This window comes from Nicotiana tomentosiformis, chromosome 8 (genome assembly GCF_000390325.3).
Source record: "Nicotiana tomentosiformis chromosome 8, ASM39032v3, whole genome shotgun sequence".
NCBI classification, from domain to species: Eukaryota; Viridiplantae; Streptophyta; class Magnoliopsida; order Solanales; family Solanaceae; genus Nicotiana; species Nicotiana tomentosiformis.
In genome coordinates, this window is record NC_090819.1 from 54,428,788 (window position 1) to 54,447,343 (window position 18,556).

Genomic DNA, 18,556 nt, shown 5'->3' on the forward strand with positions numbered 1-18,556 from the left:
TAATTAAACCTGTACAGACAAAAATATACGCACAATATAACAACAAATAAGGATTTAACATGTACAATTAGGAGGGGACATGCAAAAACGGGTACAATATACGATAACTACAGCATGGAATGACAACATGAAACAGTCAATAAACCTTCAGCCAATGAAACGAATTCTAAGTCAGAAATCCTTCTGTAGCCTATCTGAAACCCACCCGAGCTCTTGGGGCTCCAAACCAAACATGCACACAAGTCCAAAAGCCTCACACAAATTCGCTCGCGCGATCAAATCGCCAAAATAACACATAAAACTATGAATCAGACACCAAATTAAATAAAAATTTTAATTAAACTTTAGAAATTTCTATTTTAACAACCGGACGTCCGAATCACGTCAAACCAACTCTGTTTTTTACCAAATTTTGCAGACGAGTCATAAATATAGTAATGAACATATACCAAGCTCCGAAATAAAAAATTGGGCCCGGTAGCAATAAAGTCAAACTTTGGTCAAATCTTTAAATTCATTAAACCTTTAAACTTCAAATTTTAGACAAAATGCGATAACTCGAGCTAGGGACCTCCGAATTCGATTCCGGGCATACGCCCAGGTCCCAAATCACGATACAGATCCACCGAGATTGTTAAAACACAGACCCGGGTCCGTTTGTTCAAAACATTAACTGAAATCAACTCAAATAGATCTTTAAGGCTCAATTTCATATTTTATCAATTTTTAACATAAAAGCCTCCCGGAAAAAGATACGGACTAAGCACGCAAACCGAGAAAAGGCTAAAATGAGATATTTGAGGTTTCAAAACATATAATTAAGGTTTAAAACTTTAGATAACCTATCGAATTATCACACTATGGCAATGATTTTCTGAACCATTGCAGTAGAGCTACTGCCACGCGACCTAGTTAGACAGATGCAAAAACGTTGCAATACCTCTATGGCAACGGTTTTCTTATGTACCACAACAAATTTTTCTGCGTTGCCATAGGTTTATTTTCCAATAGTGGTTGTAGTTATTATTTTTTTATTTAAATGTTGTATGAAAGTTGAAAAATAGTTGTATAATGTATGAATCGTTGTAAGAGATTTGTATTTAAGTTATAAATACTATCTTTTTACATAAAGTTGTTGATATGTATCAAGATTGTATTAAGAGAGGGAGTTTTAATTGGAATTTTAGAGATGAAGAAGAACACACCACATATAAAATATATACAAATCAGATACAAAATACATACAAAAGACATATTGTATAAAATTTATATAAAAATTATATTTAAGTTGTATGATATTGTAGATATATTTAATTGGGTAAAAATAATGTATGAAAGTTATAGATAAGTTGTAATTATGTTATATAATATATAATTAGTTGTGTAAACTTTATTTTTTAGTTTATATATTATTGTAGATGTATCAAATTTGTAAGAAATTTTATTTTTAATTTGTATGTTGTTGTACCATACAAATTTATCATTGTCGAATTTCGATTGATGTTGTTGCTGGTGCTACATCGACGGAGGTGGAGGCATTGAACATTTTACTTAATTTTGACTCATGTGTTCAGTCACAAAAATCAACCACTTAAACCACTTTTAAACCCAGCAAAACGGTCGACAAACCGTACACTTTTACACCTAAAACTAAGCCCAAAACCACACATCAGAAATATTAATTGTACCAATAAATTTTGACTAGAAGAGTAATATAACGAATATCAGAAAACGTTTTGTGTTGTGGATGACACTATGGATCAGTCCAAACTATTGATTAGATAAAAGATAAATGCATTTGGTCTCACTTGGAGTCTGTATATGCGTAAATATTGACCAACCTTGCATTTGGTCAATATTTTTTTCCACTTTAATAAAAAAAAAAAATAGTGTAACTAAATCCCCTAATTTAAGGCATTAGTAATGGATTATATATTTTATATATATATATATATATATATATATATATATATATATATATATATATATATATATATAAAAGAGAGAGAGAGATAGAGAGAGAGAGAAAGAGAGAGAGTAGGGAAAGAGGAGAGGAGAGAAAAAAGGAAAAGAGTGTAACTAAATCCCCTAATTTAAGGCACTAATAATAGAATGTATATAATTTGTAAGTAATCCTTGTTTTCATTTATGTCCGTTTACACGATCCTCTAACATTATTAAATGGTCATGAATAGACAATACTCAATAATAATAATAATAATAATAATAATAATAATAATAATAATAATAATAATAATAATAATAATGGAGATTTTTACATGGTAAATCAAGTTTCAAAACCTTTTTATATAAATAACACGACTCTTGGTTTATTTCAAAAATAGCAGATTTATTTACTTTTATACCATATTTAAAATTTAAATATGATTTTTCAAAATAAATACTAAAGCACAAATTAAGGATCAGTTACCTAAATTACCAAAAAGCTAGTACCAAAAAATAAGAGTTAGAAACCCTTTCTCTTTCAATGCTCTCTTTCTTTTTCCCAAACCCCTCCCCCATCCGTCCGGTTTCATCCCCATTTATCATTCCTTTTCCAAACAGAGACTCAATACACATATGTATTAAGACTTATTGTTTAAATATTTTTTTCCGTTTTCCAAATTATGCACTCATTTTAAAGGGATGCTTGACATTTTTCGTCTGATAAGTTTCTCGAAGTTGTAAATAAAATACCTGATATTTTATGATTATACAATTTTTATTAATTATACATGATTTATATTGTATAGTTATCATATGTATGTATCCGTAAATTAATATACCACATGTATAAATAGTGTATAATTATAATATATCACTATTATACGTAAATTATACCATGTTTAATGCCTAACGTAGAAAATACCATGTATAATAGCTACAAATGATTTACAAAAAAATGTATAAAATATGAATACCATTATTATATCAGTATTAAGAAATATATAAATATATAAGACCTATAAATAACTGAAACAAAATACATGAAATATCAAAATACCACTATTAAACAAGTTTCAAACAAAGTTACTTATCATACAAAATATAAGATATACTTGTCAAATGTAGTATAACGAATAGAGATATGTGTTTAACAAATGGAGCTACATTTATGAGCGAAAAAATCGGAAGGCAATATTCACATCTGGGCCAACTGGATCTCTATCACCAATTGGTATTTAATAGGGTATGTAAATATTTAGTTGCTGCCAAATGTTAAATGATATGTACCGCTATGATTTTGTCATATTTGTTTAAGTATTGCATAATTATGTTTTTTCCTCCAAATAATAAGTGGTTAATTTTAAGAATGAGAATATTATTGAAAAGTTCTCAAATGACATGACACGCCCTATATATTATCACCTTATCCTTTATGTTATTAAAAAATATTGTTGACAACAACGTTGTTAGTAATTCTTTCAAACTGTCATACAATCTAGTATGTGACATCAATATATGGTATACTTTCTGCTCATATATAAACTAGACAAAGTGTCACGACCCAAAATCTAATTAGTTGTGATGGCACCTAACTCAACCCGCTACGTAAGCCAGTTATCAACTATCCAATTCCAATGAAATTTAACAAGACAATTAAGTAAAAGAAAATATCTAAATCTTATACATTCCCCAAGGACTGGTAGTACAAATCATGAGCTTTTAAGATTAGAATATACAAAGCTGGTATGAAATAAATACAACATCTGTTCGAAATGTACATAAACAGATCTTTATAAATCTAAGGCTACCATGAACAAGAGGCAGCTACAACCAGAATGCGGGTACATCTTCAAATCCAGCTCTCGTCGGTCTCCGCAACATCAGCATCCAACATCTCCACGCAAGGTACAAAAGTATAGTATGAGTACAACCGACCCCATGTACTCAATAAGTAATAAACCTAATCTTAGGTTCAAAGTAGTGACGAGCTAGAGCAAAGGTCGGGTCCAACACCAATAGCCAACAACAGCCCATAATAACGTAAAGCAAGTAATAAAAGAAGTAACTCATAGATAAAATGCTCAACTTAATCATGATTTTAGAAAATAGTTCTACCTTTCAAGTATATCAGTAAAAACCCAAATCGTTTCCCGAAGTTGCCAAAAATATGAGTAAGTTTGAAAACAGTAATTTTCCCAAAAATCCTTTCAACAATAAATAAGATGTTTCATTTTCTTTCCAGATAGCCAGTATAAAATGCATCACTATGCCCATATGCCTATAAGTGTGAGAAGTCATGAATGATATAATACCGTACAACATGAGGAAGATCCATCTCTATGCTTGTATGCCATGTGTGCATGTCAATGCAATGTATCTCAGAGATGAACTCATGTACTCACACTCTCAGAGTACTCAATCTCACTGTCTCACACTTTCAACTCATCATGCTCAATCACTCAGTACTGTATATGGCCAATCCGGCCCAGGGAAGATCCATCCCGGAATATATACATCAACTGACCATCAGTCACTCAGTACTAAGTAGGGCCAATCCATCCCGTGGGAAAGATCCATCCCCAGGTATAAATGCTTCGGACAAGATCCATATCCAGGAAAGATTCATCCCTTAATATAAATCAACCGCGCTCATTGGGTGTGTGTGTAGACTCCGGAGGGGCTCCTTCAGCCCAAAGGCTAAAATTTGCACGGACAACTCCCGTGCTATAGTATCAATATCTCAAAATCAGGCCCTTGGCCTCACTCAGTCATCAACCTCTCCAGTCTTTCTCGGACCCACAATGACCTGAACTAGCCCAACATGATGATATGATGTATCAATAAATAATAGAGACTGAGATATGATATGCAATGAATGAATATGATTGAGTATGACATTGCAATGCAAGCAAATAACTCAACAACAGTAATGACCTCAGTGGGTCCCAACAGAATATGCATGTAGCCTCGACATGGTTTCTAACATGAATCACAGCTTGATAACTCTAGTACGTAGAGATTTCAAGATCACAGATAAGTTTAGGTAACTACACAGTACCACAGAAATAACGGAGTCACGGTTCATACGGTGCACGCCCACACGCCTGTCACCTAGCATGTGCGTCACCTCAAGACCAAACACATAACACGTATAGTCAGGGTTCATACCCTCAGCTCCAATATTAGAAGAGTTACATACCTCGAACAAGACGAATCCAATACCGGACAAGCTAAACAATACTCTGAAAATTCTATTCCTCACGTATCAACCTCCGAACGCCTTCATATCTCCTAAATTCCCCGCCAAATGATACGAAACTAGTCAAACAAGGTGCAAATTAATCAAAATATACTCCAATCCTTGCAATTTAACAATTTATGAAAATTCCTAACTCTGCTCAAAAAATCGACAATGGGGTCCACGTCACGGAATCCGACGAAACTTATAAAATCCGACAACCCATCCAATTACGAGTTCACCCATACTAATTTCACTCAAATTCAACTCTGAATCGGTATTCAAAACTCTAAAATTCGTTTTATGAAATTATAGAAATTTCCTTTGATTTCTCTTGAAGATTCGATAATCATACACCAAAATAGAAGATTAATTCATGAAATATAATTACAAGGGAGTCAAGAAAACTTACCCCAAGTTGTGTGAAAAAATTCCTCTCCAAAGCTGCCCAAACCGAGCTCCAAAATCCGAAAATGGATAAAAATGTTGAACCCTCAAATATAAGGCATTATGTCCAACATTTCCGCATTTGCGGACACTAAGTCGCATCTGCGACCATCGCTTCTGCGCAACAAGCTCGCATCTGCGAGACAGCCTTGGACGGCAGTGATCGCTTCTGCGATGTCTAGGACCGCATCTGCGGTCGCGCTTCTGCGCAGGTTCCTTCGCATATGTGGTTCTTTCCGCTTCTGCGATCAGTGTCACCGCTTCTGCAGTCGCGCTTCTGCTCGCAAAATGCTACATCTGCGGGTCCTGCCCAGCAGTGCCCAGTCTGCTTCTGCAAAGGGCTGCTCGTTTCTGCGGGCCGCACCTGCAGTTCCTCATGCGCAAGTGCGAAGACACTAGCAACAGAAAAATTCCAGCATTTCCTTAAGCCCGAATTTGATCCGTTAACCATCCGAAACTAACCCGAGGCCCCCGGGACCTCAACTAAATATACCATCAAGTCCTAAAATATAATACGAACTTAGTTGAGGCCTCAAATCACATCAAACAATGCTAAACCCACGAATCATATCCCAATTCAAGCTTAATAAAACTAAGAATTTTTAACTTCTACATTCGATGTCGAAACCTATCAATTCAAGTCCGATTGACCTCAAATTTTGCACAAAAGTCATAAACGACATAACAGACTTATTCAAATTTACAGAATCGGATTCCGACCTCGATATCAAAAAGTCAACTCCCCGGTCAAACTTCCAAACTTAAATTTCTATTTTAATCATTTCAAGCTTAATTTAACTACGGACTTCCAAATAATTTTTCGGACACGCTCCTAAGTCCAAAATCACCATACGGAGCTATTGGAATCATCAAAACTATATTCCAGGGTTGTTTACATATAAGTTAATATCCGGTCAATCTTTTCAACTTAAGTTTTTCATCTTGGGGACTAAGTGTCTCAATTCATTTCAAAACCTCACCGGACCCGAACCCATTACCCCGGCAAGTCATACAATAACTGTAAAGTATAAATTAAGCAGTGAATGGGGGAACAAGATTGTAATACTCAAAACGTCTGGTCGGGTCGTTACATTCTCCCCCACTTAAACATACGTTCGTCCTCGAACGTGCATTGAATTTTTTTCAAGCCATCAAATCACTATTCCATCTTACCACACATGTACCTGGAGCTGATCCCAAGTTACCCTATTCTACGTAAATTGTATAGGCCTGACTACACAACATAATTGAAAGTCATTAATTTAACCTTAGCCCATAAACCTTGGAATTCAATTTCCAACATCCAGAATTTCTTTTCAAGAAACGAATGTTACATCTACACACTGTATGAATCTGAACAAGCTGTATCAAGCCATAATCATAACCCCAGATATAATCACATAACATACTACACAACTCGCATGCTTGTAGCACCATTCCCGATCACAGTAACAACTCCAAACTAGCCCGGTACTAGTATTAAACCCCATATCAAACCAACCCTCATTCCAAAACCTTCGTACACTGTTGATAATAAAAGAAACACACGAAATCTCATACCCCTTATTAGATCAACAAGTTATAGAGCTCTCTCACCCCAACCAGAACCATAATAACTTTCTTAGTCGTCTTTCAATGTCATCCTCCCAAATGTACCGTAATCAAACCTGATAGTACACATTCTAGGTCCAATGACCATGTATTATTAAACAAAACTATCCCACAGACATGCCACACCAATATAACTCAAGCCACAACTACGCAATCCGTGTACCTAAAAATGAAAATGTCTCAAAAAAGAGAACCATATTGCATGTTCAACAAGCACCACAACAACTGCAATGCTATAAACTCCTCATATATAGTAGAACTGTTATGCCCCGCAGTATTACGTCGATGTTACGCTCCCGCGGTATTATATTACGATGATGATATACCTTGTAGTATTGTACGTTGAATTTGTCGTAAGATAATTGACATCAGTTCAAGGACAAGATTATTTGGAGATTATAAGTATTATGCTATTTCAAACAAGTGACGAGTAAATTCGTGAAGGTGAGAGGGTAAGCAAATCGAAAAAAATAAATTTCGTCGAAGTTTGACATTTTGAGATAAAATACGGTCCAAGCTACAATCCCCCGTATTTATGGATTAGTGCCATACAAGGTACTACATGACCATGATAGTATGATGTATAAGGTGTATTAAAAATGATTAGTATTTTAAGTAGTTTGAGATAATTCTTAATTACGTGGGTAATTAGTTAATTATTAATTTAATGGGAGATTAATCATGTAATTAAGGATTAGTGGATAATTGTTGAGTGGGAGATTTCCTCCAACTTGGCAGCCATGTAAGAGCCATTAGGTGACTCTTAAATAAATTTGCAAGATGGCAACCTTTAAAGAGATAAGCACTTTTATCTCATTTGGTTAAAACAATGTTATCAAGAAAGCCAAAAAATGTTACGACATAATCATTTCCTTGCTTGTTGTAAGTAAACATTCCATTCCTACTTAATAATATTTTTCATAAGCTTTAAAGAGGAATGCTTATATTTGCTAAGTTATGGATGAAGCTACAACAAATTCATACGAGATTTCATAAGGTAATAGCAACGGAATTTTGCGATTCTAAGGGAGTACGGTGCAATATTTCTCAAGAGTATCGGCTCAGGTATGTTAAGGATATCCCTTCTTTCCTTTTGGCATGGTCCAAATGATATAAATTAAACGAGCAAAATACGCAACTTTCATAAATGACTCTATTCATAGAAATACTAGGGGTGTCTATATTCTTGATTCTCTATGTGTCTTATTATTCTATCATCTGTTCATGGGTCTTAAAAAATACATAAGTTGATAAGTTTATTTTATGACATTAATCAAAGGCATAATGGTCATATGACGTTGTGAGAGATTTTATTGACGTATTTTATATGCACTTCATTCATTTATACATGTATAATGACCCATGACCAGATGGCATTATATACGCGTATATTATATGTATATGGGATATGGGAAAAGGTTACGGCGTTATATACGCACCACAACCTGATCAGCTGGTATATGTTGATGATTTGCCCACAGTGACCGAGATGATATGATGGGATGCCCCAGAGGCTTGATGATGTTATGAACGCATATACCTATGCATGGTATGACATTTATACGCATATATATGACATTATAATATTAATGATTCACATAATTGTTCAGACTTACATGTTGAGTCTTTTACTCCATGTTTCTCTCATGTCTATTATTTACTGATTTTCATTCCTTACATACTCGGTACATTATTTGTACTGACATCCCTTTTGCCCGGGGACGTTACGTTTCATGCCCGCAGGTCCCGATAGATAGGTCGAGAGTCCTCCAAGTAGGCTATCAGCTCAGCGGAAAGTGTTGGTGTGCTCCATTTACTCCGAAGTTGCTATTTGGTCAGTATGATTAAGATATGTATTGATTGGTATGGCGGGGCTCTGTCCCGACCTTTATGACAATTATGTATTCTTAGAGGCTTGTAGACAGATGTCATGTATATGAAAGATTGTATGGCCTTGTCGGCCTATGTTAAGTGTACGAGTGCTCATTGTAGCCTTATAGGCCCGTATGTCAAATGTATAAGTTTCTATATCAGATTGGGTCATCTTATATCGAGTATTCCCTTATGTTTATTCTGGTTGCCCATGATAGCCCGTTTGGCCCATTTACCAATGACAGTACGATAAGAAGGATATGTAACGTTGGTACTCGGTTGAGTAAGGCACCAGGTGCCCGTCGCGGCCCATCGTTTTGGGTCGTGACAAAAGTGGTATCAGAGTAGTTCTATCCTAGAGAGTCTACAAGTCGTGTCTAGTAGAGTCTTGTTTATGGGTGTGTTGTGCACCACACTTATAAGCAGGAGGCTACAGGATATTTAGGACTATCACTCTTTCATCTTACTCTACATCGTATGGTAGATCTCAGTTGTAAGAACTCAACTTCCTAAACTCTATCTTATTCATGATACGACGATGCCTACATATAGAAAGACGGTTGGTAAGGGATTGAATACGGATGTGGAAGAGTTGAGTCAGAGGAACTCGATTTTGCATCATGCTTATGATGAGTAAATGTAAGGTCTTCAGCAGATCATGTGTGTACTAAGACGTGGAAGCTTCTTGTTAAGGAGCCCTAAGGCATGAATATCTATCCACTCACATGGTGAAAAGAGATGAGAGAATCAGAAGGTATAAGTTTCAATAAGTAAAAGAAGCAAGATGAAAAAGGGTACGAGCTACCCAGTTAATGAAGATTATTGCAGAGGAATAAAAGCCTTTTGAATTACCTTCAACAATAACAGAGGTATGTACAATTGGCCACACCCATCTCATTTATGCCCTATGGGGGCTAACAGAAGTAATATAAGCGAAGGCAGGATATCAGGATCTAGCTGGGGTTAAGGTAACACAAAAGGGTAGATGGATTGTTAGCGTTAGCTGACATTTTCGAAGAATATTGCAAATGTGCTAATAGATCTCCTTGTGAGACACCCAGATGGTACACTCTAAAATAGTAAAACTAGATATTAGTACTACAAAGATAGGCACTGCAAGCCTGGATGGGATAAATATTATCTTAGTGTGACTCCCGTCCCCAGTAGAGAAAGAATATTAGGCAACCCGAAGAGCTAGTAGATAGAGCAAGGGGAGCTAAAAGCAAAAGAATGTCTTGTTTGAGTTTTCAGAATAAAGTGATAGACATAAATATTAGCGGGAAATAAGAAGAGAATTAATGAAGCATTATGAGTAAGATTTGATACATGGATGACAACGGTAGATCAAAAAGATGACAGTATTACATAGTCTATAGTCGAAGGAAGGAAAAGATGAGAGGTACCAGGCCTGGAGACAACAAAAGATTGTAGGCCATAAAGTTGTATCCTCATTTTGAGAAATAAGTTCGTGACTCCAACGCGAAGGAAAAGTTAGACCCTAAAGTAATAGAAATCAGTATGGGCTGGTGAACAAGGTAAGCTAAACATGAATTAGGGACTGATTAATCTGATTATGGTCGGCATCATGAGAATTTCAGAGATTGTGTTCTGACGATAATAGAATGAAAAACAGAAGAATAACCCTTAAAGGTCATTCAGCATGACACTTCCCTAAAGAAAGCAATGGGAGAAAAGTTAAGCTTAAAGGACTATATGTGCCAGTTACACTAGGTATCACCCTCGTAAGTAAGGAATTTCGTTATCCTTGGTGAAGAAGGATTACCGCAAGGCGAGTAAGGGTCATCGATGATATGAAAAGATGTCAAAGCTGAAGAGGTAAAACATCTATAGGTGGATCGTCGTAGCTCTAAATCTTAGTACTTCCCCCGAAGGGGGGAATATAGAGTGATGTAGCATCAAGTTAGAATTAAGTGGTTCTAGTAATTATGGAATGGTAAAGGAAGAATGCGACAAAAAATGAGAAAGGGATGAGATTGCACTTATTAAAAGCCTACAGATAGGCTACGATTCCAGAACATTATGCAAACACGACATCAAGGAGAGGAAGTGAGGGTTCCTACCCGAAATGTTATTGATAGATAAGGAGCAAGTGTGAGGCGTAAGTGAAGACAAAGGAAATAACCCAAGAAAAATTACGCGGAATATCTATATGAGAAGGGGCCAACAAAAAATTATTAGTTGATTCAGGAAGAGCCTATTTATGGCTAGATAAGAGGTTACATACAAATCAACAAATCGTGCAAGTTAAACATAGTAAAACCCAATATAGTGAATTTAGCCTCGCAGTTATGACATTATAATACTTGATATATATATTCAGATAAGAGTTGGGGTAGTTAAAGTTACCGTATGAGTATTACAAAAATAAAAGAAAGTGCCACTGGGAGGACAGTCAAAAATATTAGTTAAGAAGCAACCCTACAAGTACAAGGGCGTGGAAGTAAGTAACTAAGGATAATTATAGATGAGTACAAACATCAAAAATTTTGTCAGGTAAATGATATAACCAGCTTGTAACTTTACAAGAGCTAGAAGGTATCCCTAAGTACTACAACAAAAAACTAGCTGAGGAAACAAGGAAGAAGGCTTCAACCTAAGCACAGTGACCTAAAGAGGAAATGGTTTTGTAACAACAGTCTCACAACAACATTGTATGCACTCCATAAGAAAGTGGCACCTATCATGGCTAATGAGCGGGAAATGAAACCAAAAGTAATATTCGAGAACATATGAATTGCACAAAATTCTGACTTGCATGGGAACTAAGATAAGCTAAGTATGCACGCAACAAATGAGTAGAAAGACTGGGAAAAGTAATAGCTTACGTTTAAAGAAAGCTGAGAAGGAATGAAAAGAATTATTCGATTAATGATCCAGAGTTAGTTACGTTATGAACGCACTTACGAGTTCGGAGTATTATCAATGCAGCATATATATTGACAATTATACAGCCATAGAAGATTCCGGTATAAGTTAAAAGAAAGAATTTAGCCCAGGACATAGACAAAAGATAGAATTGTTAAAGGATTGTATCATGGATATTTCATAGCGCCAATGAAAGGTTAAAAGTAATAACTAATACCAGGAGCCACAGATCGGAAGATAGATTAAGCCTACATAAAGGCTGATCAGAAGGAAGAGGAAACTAAAGAGTTACATCAACAAAGTAAATCAGGAGTCTGATTATTGGACCCAAAAAATTATAAAAATCGTGATTGAGGACATTGGAGAATCACTCTTAATAGCAGAGGTACAAGAGAGATAGTATAGTAGCCATGTTCTATAATGGCCCTACGTTAGAGCCAGTTAGTAAAGTACCAGCCTCATAAGAAGTCAGTATGAAGCTCCCACCGGATTATGTATGCACCAGAGGTGCAAGTATTATAATAGAACTTCAAGTTGTGGATGTGATTATACCTGTGTTAAAGTGAGGTCATGAAAGAGATAGAAGATGTGATGCGAGATTTTAAGGTAAGTAAGGTAAACGTGAACAACATACGAGATACTCAAATGCATAAGGTTACGAATAATCCATACTGCAGATAGAAGGTTAGAAGCGGTGGGATTCAGTATCCAAGAATAGTAGCAGTGGCGTCAGTAGCATATCTTCTAGCCTATGGTTTCTAGGTATCGAGAGGCCTAGTTAAGAGAGTAAAGAAGAGTTAGAGATGATGTGATGTCTCGCTTTATATTCCAGAATAACATAAGAAAATCTATGGTGCAAGCAAGTTGAAGGAAGTTTGCAAGTAGTATGAATAGATATGTGCAGGTCACAAGCTAAAGTATGATAGGGCGACAAAGTTTTAGGAAGATAGGAGTAAGGTAAGAAAAGGTGAGTGAGAAGGTGACGAGAACGGACTCAAATGAGTCTAATACTAGTAGCATTTAGAAGAGATGGAATGCTGTCCTGGTAGTAGAATGAAGGTGTAATTGTGTTAGAAAAAGGATGGCCTTTGGACCTGCGATTGAGTAATGATTTCATGAATTGTACATGATTAAAATACCCATGTAAGTTAAATCACATTAGGATGCTATGAAATACGATTATGGAAGTATAGTATCGTATCGCCCCCAGGTGGGTCAGGAAAATCACTTCAAATATTCCCCGATGAGACGTAAGCCCTAGTGATTACGTAAGAGGTTTCAAGTTATCAGTGGTAGATTGTAGATCAATATTGAGGTGAATCAATAATGGATGGACAAAAGTCACAAAGTATGAGATGAGATTAGGCCGTCATTCTTAAGATGAATAGTAATGAAGAAGCATTAAAGGACATAGATTTATACTTATGGGATAAGCAACGAAAGTAACCTGGAGTTTGGTAGCAGACCTCAGTAACGATAAATCAAAGTAAGAGTTATGGTATAGTATGACCTACCTAGATGCAGTAAGTCATACAGATGGATAAACGGATCTATGAAATAAGATATAACAATATTCGTAAGTTCGACAAAGTACCGAGCGAAGAACTTCAGTAAACCCATAGATGCCCAGAGGGACATCTTGTCAAGCTCTGTATATGTTTACAAAGTGAGGCCTAGAGATTGGCTGAAAACTGGAGGAAAAAAGAAAGATGAGTCGCATAGGTGCATTTACAAAGTTAGAGTCGTACAGGCTACATGATAAAAGGTAGCAACAGTTACAAAATTGGAAGGATTCCGACCACGAATCGTGGTGTGAGAAATAGGCCTAAAGGGGGGAATGCCCTGGCCTTTGGATTTATTCACAGAACAGTTGCCTAAATGGCAAGGACAGTATTAAAACCATTCGTAAGAGCCATCCGATTATGAGACTGATAAATGCATTAGTCAACATTCGAGGACGAATATTCCAAAGAAGGGAATGATGTTACGCCCCACAGTATTACGTCGATGTTACGCTCCGCAGTATTATATTATGACGATGTTATACCATGTAGTATTGTATGTTGAATTTGTCGTAAGATAATTGATATCAGTTCAAGGACAAGATTATTTAGAGATTATAAGTATTATGCTATTTCAAATAAGTGACGAGTAAATTCATGAAGATGAAAGGGTAAGCAAATCAAAGAAAATGAATTTCGTCGAAGTTTGATATTTTGAGATAAAATACGGTCCAAGCTACAATACCTCGTATTTATGGATTAGTGTCATACAAGGTACTACATGACCATGATAGTATGATGTATAAGATGTATTAAAAATGAGTAGTATTTTATGTAGTTTGATATAATTCTTAATTATGTGGGTAATTGGTTAATTATTGATTTAATAGGAGATTAACCATGTAATTAAGGATTAGTGGATAATTGTTGAGTGGGAAATTTCCTCCAACGTGGCAGCCATGTAAGAGCCATTAGGTGACTCTTAAATAAATTTGCAAGATGGCAACCTTTAAAGAGATTAGCACTTTATCTCATTTGGTTAAAAAAGTGTTATTAAGAAAGCCAAAAATGTTATGACCATAATCATTTCGTTGCTTGTTGTAAGCAAACATTCTATTCCTACTTAATAATATTATTCATAAGCTTTAAAGAGGAATGCTTATATTTTCTAAGTTATGGATGAATCTACAAAAAATTCATACGAGATTTCATAAGGTAATAGCAACGGGATTTTGCGATTCTAAGGGAGTACGATGCAATCTTTCTCAAGAGAATCGGTTCAGGTATGTTAAGGTTATCCCTTCTTTCCTTTTGGCATGGTCCAAATGATACAAATTAAACGAGCAAAATACGCAACTTTCATAAATGACTCTATTCATAGAAATACTAGGGGTGTCTATATTCTTAATTATGTGTCTTATTATTCTATCATTTGTTCATGGGTCTCACAAAATACATAAGTTGATAAGTTTATTTTATGACATTAATCAAAGGCATAATGGTCATATGACGTTGCGAGAGATTTTATTAACGTATTGCATATGCACTTCATTCATTTATACATGTACAATGACCCATGACCAGATGGCATGATATACGCATATATTATATGTATATGGCATATGAAAAAAGGTTACGACGTTATATACGCACCACCACCTGATTAGCTGGTATACATTGATGATTTGCCCACAGTGGCCGAGATGATATGATGGGATGCCCCAGAGGTTTGATGATGTTATGAACACATATACCTATGCATGGTATGACATTTATACGCATATGCATGACATTATAATATTAATGATTCACAGAATTATTCAGACTTACATGTTGAGTCTTTTACTCCATGTTTCTCTCATGTTTATTATTTACTGATTTTCATTCCTTACATACTCGGTACATTATTTGTACTGACGTCCCTTTTGCCTGGGGACATTGCGTTTCATGCCCGCAAGTCTTGATAGACAGGTCAAAAGTTCTCCAAGTAGGCTATCAGCTCAGCGGAAGGTGTTGGTGCGCTCCATTTGCTCCGGAGTTGCTATTTGGTCAGTATGATTAAGATATGTATTGATTGGTATGGCGGGGCTCTGTCCCGACCTTTATGACAATTATGTATTCTTAGAGGCTTATAGACAGATGTCATGTATATGAAAGGTTGTATGGACTTGTCGGCCTATGTTCAGTGTACGAGTGCTTATTATGGCCTTATAGGCCCGTATGTCAAATGTATAAGTTTTTATATCAGATTGGGTCGTCTTATATTGAGTATTCCCTTATGTTTATTCTGGTTACCCCATGACGGCCCGTTATTGCCCATTTGCCAATGACAGTATGATAAGAAGGATATGTAATGTTGGTACTCGGTTGAGTAAGGCACCGGATGCCCGTCTGTCACGACCCAAAATTTCCCACCGACGGGACCGTGATGGCGCCTAACATTTCACTTACTAGGCAAGCCAACATTAGAAAATCGTTAAATCAATTTCTTATTTCCATTCAGTAAATAACAATAATTAACTAAGATGAAATATAATAAGTACGGAATATTATAAAATTGTATTAATTATTACCACCCAGATTTGGAGTCATAATTCACGAGCATCCTAGAATTTACTACAAGTAATAGTCTGAAAGAAATACAACTGTCTGAATGAAAGAAAACAGTAGGACATAAAAGATAGATGGGGACTTCAAGGTCTGTGAACGCTGACAGATCTACCTTGAGTCTCCGGACAGCGGACCAGTAGCCAATCTCGATCAAACTGAGCCGGTATCAAAATTTGCACAGAAAGTGCAGAGTGCATCATCAGTACAACCGACCCCATGTACTGGTAAGTGTCGAGCCTAACCTCGATGAAGTAGTGACGAGGCTAAGGCAAGGCACCTACAATTTAACCTGTACAATTTAACAGTGTATATGCAAATAACAGAAATGAAGAACTAAACAGGAAATGTCGGGAGGGGGACATACTAAGGGAAATACAAGATAAAGAACTACAACAGAATGATCACCGGAGCAGTCAATAAACCATGAATCAACAGGAATAGTGAATATAGTAAGGAAATATGCACGGCATCACCCTTCGTGCTTTTACTCTCAATCTCACCATATAATCAATAGAAACGGCACGGCATCACCCTTCGTGCATTAACTCTCATATCATGGCACAACATCACCCTTCGTGCATTAACACTCACAATATGGCACGGCATCACCCTTCGTACATTAACACTCACAATATGGTACGGCATAACCCTTCGTGCATTAACACTCTCCCTTACCATAATGCAATGCATAAATAACAACAGGGAGATAGAATAACAAGTACAAACCTTACTTCAACATTTGGTTCCATAATATCAATCTCAACTTTGAAATAAAAACTCAATTATCACCAGAAAAATCCGTAAACATGATAAGAACGATAAATTGAACAACACTAGTATAACACGTAGAATTTGGCATAGGAATGAGACAATATAAGAAAAACAGAGAAACATGGAAAACAGGTAAATTGGCGGCGCATAGCTACTCGTCACCTCACATATACGCCGCTCCCATGAATTTCACTTAGCAAATAATCTAAGATTCCTAATTCCCTCAAGTCAGGGTTAGACACAACACTTACCTCGCTCCGAAGGCCACTTAATTCTCAATCACAGCTTTTCTTTTGGAATTCACCTCCAAACCACTCGTATCTATTCAAAAATGACTCGATAATATCAAATATTGCTAAAGGAATCAATTATATTACATAAATTAAATTTACCTCCAAAAAGTCGAAAACTCAACCCCGGGCCCGCTTGGTCAAAACCCGAGGTTCGGACCAAAATCCTTTTACCCATTCACCTCCGAGCCCGAATATATAATTAGTTTTGGAATTCGACCTCAAATTGATCCCCAAATTCCCGAAATCCCTAGTTTCTACCCTAATCCCTAATTCTACCATGAAAACTCTAGATTTTAGGTTGAAAATTAAAGAAATGTAATGGGTAATTGAAATAAAATGATTTAGAATCACTTACCAACAATTTGGGGAAGAAATAACTCTTGAAAAATCGCCTCTCACCGTTTGGTTTTTGAGAAAAATGAGTTTTTGGCTAAAATCCCGTTTTAGGGATCTGTTAAGTGATGGGCGACAGTGTTCATCACGTTTGCGAGAGCATTGTCGCGTTCGCGAAGTGTATGGGCTGCCAAGCCTTCGTGTTCGCGACCAAGCCTTCGCGTTCGCGAAGAAGAAATCCTCAGCTGCCCAGTTTACTCTTCGCGTTCGCGAGAGTACCTTCGCGAACGCAAAGAAGAACATGCCAGAACACAGACTCTACAGAAAAAGCAGATTTCCAAAGTCCAAAACATCCCAAGGCTTATCTAAAACTAACCCGAGCCCTCGGGGCTCCAAACCAAACATACACACAAGTCTAAAAATATCATACAAACTTGCTCGCAAGATCAAATCGCCAAAATAACACCTAGAACTCCAAATTTACCACCAAATCGAATGAAATTCTCAAGAACACTTTAAAATTTCTATTTTCTCAACTGGACGTCTGAATCACATCAAACCAACTCCGTTTCTCACCAAATTTCACAGACAAGTCTTAAATATCATAATGAACCTATACCGGGCTCCGGAACCAGAATACGGACCCGGCACTAACAATGCCAAACATCAATCAATTCTTAAAAATAATTAATTTTCAGATTTTTAATTTTTATCAAAAATTCATAACTCAAGCTAGGGACCTCCGAATTCGATTCCGGGCATACGCCCAGGTCCCATAATTCGATACGGACCCACCGGGACCGTCAAAACATGGATCCGAGCCCGTTTACCAAAAATGTTGACCGAAGTCAACTAAAATTAACTTTTAAGGCAAAAATTCTTATTTTCATTAGTTTTTAACATAAGAGCTTTCCGAAAACCTGCCCGGACTGCCCACGCAAATCGAGGAGGGTAAAAATGAGATTTTTAAGGCTTAAGAGCGCAGATTTGAGTTCTAAATCATAAGATGTGCCCGTTGCCCGAGGGCAAAATCTAGCAATGTGCCT